Genomic DNA, 6001 nt, shown 5'->3' with positions numbered 1-6001 from the left:
CCCTTCCCACTGCCCCTCCTGTGCCCTCCCTTTCCCCTTGCCTTCAGGGCTACTCTGCATCTCAGACAACACCTTTGACCTTGTATTTCACCTCTTATCCAGTTTCCGGTAATGATAACAGCAATTTATTTTCCTGAGCTTGAAGATAAAGGACAACAGGGTAGCTGTCACAAACAGTAAAGGCGTTTTAGGTCTAAGCATTCACGCAGTCCTGCCAACAAAACATAAACCACACGATTTGCCCTTTTGTTCCGTTTTTCTCTTTAATTGACACCTAAGCAACCACGTGCAAAGTCAAGGGACCAACCCTTTAGTGTTTCAGTCCTCGAACTAAACGTTAAACTTACCTGAGAGGATTAACAACATCTCTTTAATAATTAAACACACACACTCAGGGCATAAACACTTCCTGGTAACACAGGGTACAGAGCTACCTGCATGTGCTGGTTGTTTATTTTGTTTGTTTTGTTTTGTTTTTTTAACCCTCACCTGAGGATATTGTTTCCATTGCTTTTCAGAGAGAGTGGAAGAGAGAGAGAGAGAGAGAAACACTGATGTGAGAGAGACATATCCATTGGTTGCCTCCCGCACACGCCCCAACTGGGGCTGGGGATCAAGTCTGCAACTCAGGTACATGCCTTTGGATGGAATCGAACCCGGGACCCTTCAGTCTGCAGGCCAGCGCTCTAACCACTGAGCCACACCGGCCAGGGCAAGTTCTGGCCATTTTGAAAAATTGGAGAAAGATGGCTGGAGGGCGGGGATACCTCCTCTTTTTAAAAACGTTGTTTGGTGGTTTTTTTTTGGTCTGTCATTGTGATTACCAAAACATTACTTGAGCATTGTTAAACACTTAAATATTATAGAAATATACAAAACACAGGGAGTTAAAAACGCCTCTGATCTGGACCTCTGGAGATGACCACTATGGAGTTGGTGGCATTTTTGTCCAGGCTTTTTTCCTAAGTGAATATTATTTAACGTTAATCATTTTACAAAAGGAGCTTGGGCTATACTAGTTTACAACCTTGACATCTCCGTGTGCTCTGATCTCCAAAGCAAGGATTTAAGAGGCTGCGTGTCATGAGATAAAACCCTGAGCTTGGAGTGTAAAGGTCTAGATTCATTCCTGTCTCTCGAAATGAGCCTGTTTCCTCATCTGTAAAACGGCGGGGGTGGGCCATGGGTACCTACCTCTTACATAAATATTCATGAGGACTAAGTGAGCTAATTCTGGTGAGGTGTTTGGCAGACAGCCTGGCCCCAGCAGGCTGGCAGGTGTCATCACTTTCACAGGTCCCATCTCAGAGCTGTCCTGACACATTCCTCTCCTCCTTCAGGCCAGGAGACCCTGTGTTTCTCCTCTGTTGGCCCTGCTCAAGGAGGGATGACCAGTAGTGACCCTGGACCCCAGAAGCCAGATGCTCTTTCCAGGTGGCATTTGGCTGAGAGCCACAGTCAGGAGGCCCGGTAGGTTAAGGTGAGGCCACCAGGGAACAACTAAGAGCTGGAGGACCTCAGGGGTCCTGGCTCTGCCCTGTTCCTGGGCCCCCTGTGGCCTGTTTCCAGAGGAGGCTGCTCCTGGGAAGTTGAGCTCAGATGCCTGTCCCACCCACCGGATGGTAGAGTGAGGCCTAGGACTGAGCCAGGCAGGGTAATGGGTCCAGGACAGAGGGAGGGGAGGACCATATTTATATATATTTGCCACCAGGCCAGGGGAGTTTTCCCCAAGCAGTTCGGAGATCACTGTTTCCAAATAGTTAACTGGTTACTCCTTTGTGAAGGATAGTCCCCTTGTTATTTCATTTTCTATCCTTTGTGCCTCTCCATCTCTTATTAGCTCTTTAAATAATGAGAGACCGAGATGTTTCCTTTTCAGCTGGATCCAGGGTAAGATGTTCCACAAACCAAAGTAGTTAACTCATGTCACCCCACTGAGTTCAAAGATATCAGTGGTGGCTTTTATTTTTTATTTTTTAATATTCTTCTTTTAAATAGAGATTTGATATATATATATATAAATTTTTTTTATTGATTTCAGAAAGAGGAAGGGAGAGGGGAAAAAACATCAATGATGAGAGTCATTGATCGGCAGCCTCCTGCACGCCCCCTGCTGGGGATCGAGCCTGAAACCAGGGCCTGTGCCCTGACCGGGAATCAAACCGAGACCTCCTGGTTCATAGGCCGATAACCAATGAGTCACACTGGCCGGGCAGGACCTGCCTACTTTTCTCCAAATGGGAAGAGATAAAAACTCTCAAGATCACATGTGGTGCAATGGGCTACAGGAGGTGGTGCTCACACCGGCACAGATTGGATGGACTTGTCCTGTAAAGGGCTTGCGGTACACAGATTCTGTCAGAAGTGCTGTCTACATCATACAGCAGATAATATACAAGTGACAGCAGGCTGCTCTTGCTCTGGTAATGCCTCAGAACCGGAGCGGTGCCAGGGGGCGCCTTCGGGGACCCTGGCTGGGGAGTCAGTATGGTAACAGAACACTCCAAAGATCACTAGAAACCAGTAACCGGGACAAGCTTCGGAGGGGGCACCTTTCTGGGCTTGTGCAGTTTACTGACTGGCTGTGAAAGTTTTAAAGAGGCTCTTGAAATGGCACCCAAAGGTGACAACACCCGAGCTGACAAGCTGGTCCGTGAGTTATGGGGGAGACTGAGACAGACTTGGCCTGTGGGGTTGGGCTATGGCATCTAGATTTGGCGACACGATTTACAAGGAGAAACGAGGATCTGTCAGTAACGAAGGTCTAGCGAGAGCTGCTTGAGTTGCCATCACCAATGACACCGGATCTATGGCAGGAATGTGTGTTAGTAAGAAAATAAACAGAGCTGTTGCTGCTGGAAACGTTTCCCGAGTCGAAATTCTCTCAGTGAAACTTCTGGCATGTGTGTTGGATCACTGGTCAAAAGGTCACCTGAGAGCATTGTGTCCGGAGCATGAGGGATGCTTCAGAGCAGGTGGTGCACTTCTTGGGCTGCCAAATTTCAGCCAAAGCATCAGGTTTCTCTCTGCTAATAAATGTCACCCAGGAGGAACTGAAAACCAGAGGCGTTATTCCTGCACTATTTGTCACTGGGAACCAAAGGGTCAGAGGGCAGCACTATTCCTGTTGGTTTTTAAATGGTAAACTGCTAAGTTGTTGCCATATTGACAGTGAGAACTTGGTAACAGGTAAAGTGTTTCTAATTGAAATGCTTTCCCTTCTGGCCCTGGCTGGTTTGGTTCAGGGTTAGAGCGTCTGCCCTCAGACTGAAGGGTCCTGGGTTGGATTCTGGCCAAGGGCACGTACCTCTCGGTTGCAGGCCCAATCCCCAGCCCCCGGTCTGGGCACATGAGGCAGGCAACCAATCGATGGGTCTCTCCCTTCCACTCTCTGAAAAGCGATGGAAAAAATATCCTCACCTGAGGATTAAAAAAAAAAATGCTTTCCCTTCTGTATACAGCCAGCGTTAGATCCTTCAGTGCTATACAGCCTCTAATTACTGAGCTTGCTCACACACACAAAAGAAAGGAAAAAAAGAAATGTCAGCCTGTTTGAACCCACAGGGCATGTGCCATGCTGGGCCTGGATGCACTATTCAAATCATGAAAAAGCAGTGGCCAGAGGAGTTGACCAGACCATTACCTCAGCCCAGGAATCCACATATCATGTCCTGTTGTAACTCTACCATCCAGGTATATGCTGCAAGTGCCAGGGTCCTCCTCATGTGTGGTGTGTCCCCTGAGGCTGAGTGTCTGGCAGCTGCTGCCCCTCGACGCCCTTTGGAAATAAGAGGAAAGAGCCGTCTGAGAACCACATCGGTTCTGAGGTCAGAGGACAGTGCCTCTGACAGGCTCCAGACCTCTAGGTGTCAGTAGGTGCTCCCTACCCAGAGCTGGCTCCAGCCACATAGCCACAGCCTCCTGAGGACAGATGCTCCTGTCTGGCTGAGCTCCACCAATCTCGTGTTTGCCTTTGAGCTTTAACAACGGAGCTCAAGTTTGCCTGGTTGGATGGGACACACTCCAATCTCCAAGAGGCAGGTTCCTGAAGCTGTAGGAGTTGGGTATCTCTGTAGGACCTTCTGTCTCAAGTAAAATACAAACGAGTGACCAGCAATGGAGGCTGTGGGGCAGCCTCACAGAGACCAGAGCTGCAAGAGCCAGAGAGACCAGTGCCACGCCCCCAACCCCCTCCCCAGACAACTACAAACAAGCTGTTCTTGTTTTTCACTTCTGGTAATAACCTCTTTAAATAAATAGGTGAGAGACGGATAGGTGAACAGGTGGGTAGATGGATAGATGGACAGACAGACAGACAATACATATAGATACTATTCTTTATTTTCAACTTTGACACCACCTGTTGACTCTATAAAAAGAAAATTTAGTTGTCTGATGTTCAGCAACTGCGTCATTACTTTAGTTCTACTCATGACGTCACACGTGGGATCAGTCGTTTCTCCTGCTTGGGTTGACAGGACGGTGCAGAGGAGCCTAGGTTCTGACGCCATCCTAGGGCTGCCACGCCCACCCTGGATGGATCACGTCCAGGTCCACTGCCTACACACCTCTTTCTGAGGAAGAAATAACTTCCTCTTGCTTAAGACCCCCGTCATTTGAGGGCTTCTATCATTTCCAGTTGTACGTGCTCCTCACCGATGCGCCACTGCTTAGGGCTCAGTGCAAATGTCCTTCCATGGCCTGACCCGCCCCTCTCTGGCTGGACTTCCTCCTGCAATAGCACAGTCCTCGTTGGCCACACACAAGCTCCCACCCTGTCCTCCGCCATGACCTGACTCAGAGCCCTCTGCCTGGTACGCTCTTCCCCTGCCCCTGACCTACATCCTTCCGATCTCAGCTCAAGTACCACACCTTCGGATTACCCCCAAGACGCCCCCGTCTAGTTTGGGTCCGACCTCCTGCGGTGCTGCTTTGTGGCACTTGATAGTGTATTTGCCATTGTACGCTTACTGGTGTGTTGCTTAACGTCTGTAGCCCCCACTAGACTGTAAGCTCCACGAGGGAGGAATGTATGTGTTTTGGTCACTATTACATACCCAGGACATACAATTATCGCAGATACAGGAGATCTGTAAGTATTAGTGAAAGGATTATTTTATTTCATTATTTTTCAATTCTCAGCCGAGGATATTCTTTCCAGTGCTTTTCAGAGACAGTGGAAGGGGAAAGAGAGAGAGAGAAACATCGATATGAGAGACACATCGACTGGCTGCCTCCCGCATGAGCCCCGACCAGGGCTAATTGACCACTGGGTCCCAGGAATGAAAAAGACCAGACACCCCCTAAGATGTTACCTAGTTATTGCCATGACTAAAGACTTCTGGGTGGGCAAACATCTTAAGATGCCAAGTAGAGTCGAAATCTCCCACTTAATTTCCAGGCCTTCAATGGAGAGGAAGTCAGTATCTTTGAAGAGAAACCGTATTTTAAGACTTAGATCATACTGTAAACTTTCTTTGCAGCCTTCCCCAAAGGGATATGTTTGGTCACTTATCTGGGAACTATGGAAGGAAAGGGTCAGCACCCAAACCTGGGGAGAGGGGTGTCCTCTCGAGGGCACTGGCTCTAAGCTAAGTTCAATTTCTGGGAATAGAAAAGCACATGGCCTGCCAAATCCATGAGGATGATTCAGAGACCAAGTTTTATGCTACAGAGGAACCTCAGAGCCAACGAGGGGTTGAGTGTATAGTTGAAATGGATATATTTTGAAAAAGGCATGAACCCTACCATGGCTCTCAGGTCTGAGGGGTAAGAGCGACTATAGGGGGACAGGACAAGTACAAGCCACTAGAATACCCCTCTAGTGAAATGGTAAATCAAAAGTAATACCATGTTCCTGGGGAAACTGGAGACAACAGTGTTACTACCAAGGACTTGAGAGAAGTCAGAGTGATTCCTACCACAGTTCAGCTCAGCCAGGGCAAGACATAGGTCTTAGGACGGCTGCAAACTTTCTAGTCATGACTCCAACTGCAGGCGC

The 6001-nt window shown here is 48.4% G+C and overlaps 1 pseudogene; it reads left to right on the top strand.

The window, feature by feature from the left end:
- The first annotated feature begins 2267 nt into the window (after positions 1–2267).
- Positions 2268–3145, top strand: LOC107539228 (pantothenate kinase 3 pseudogene; annotated as a pseudogene).
- The last annotated feature ends 2856 nt before the right edge of the window (positions 3146–6001 follow it).

Source organism: Miniopterus natalensis, chromosome 22, assembly GCF_054644295.1.
Source record: "Miniopterus natalensis isolate mMinNat1 chromosome 22, mMinNat1.hap1, whole genome shotgun sequence".
In the NCBI taxonomy this organism is placed as follows: Eukaryota; Metazoa; Chordata; class Mammalia; order Chiroptera; family Miniopteridae; genus Miniopterus; species Miniopterus natalensis.
This window is presented reverse-complemented; position numbering and strand designations above follow the sequence as displayed.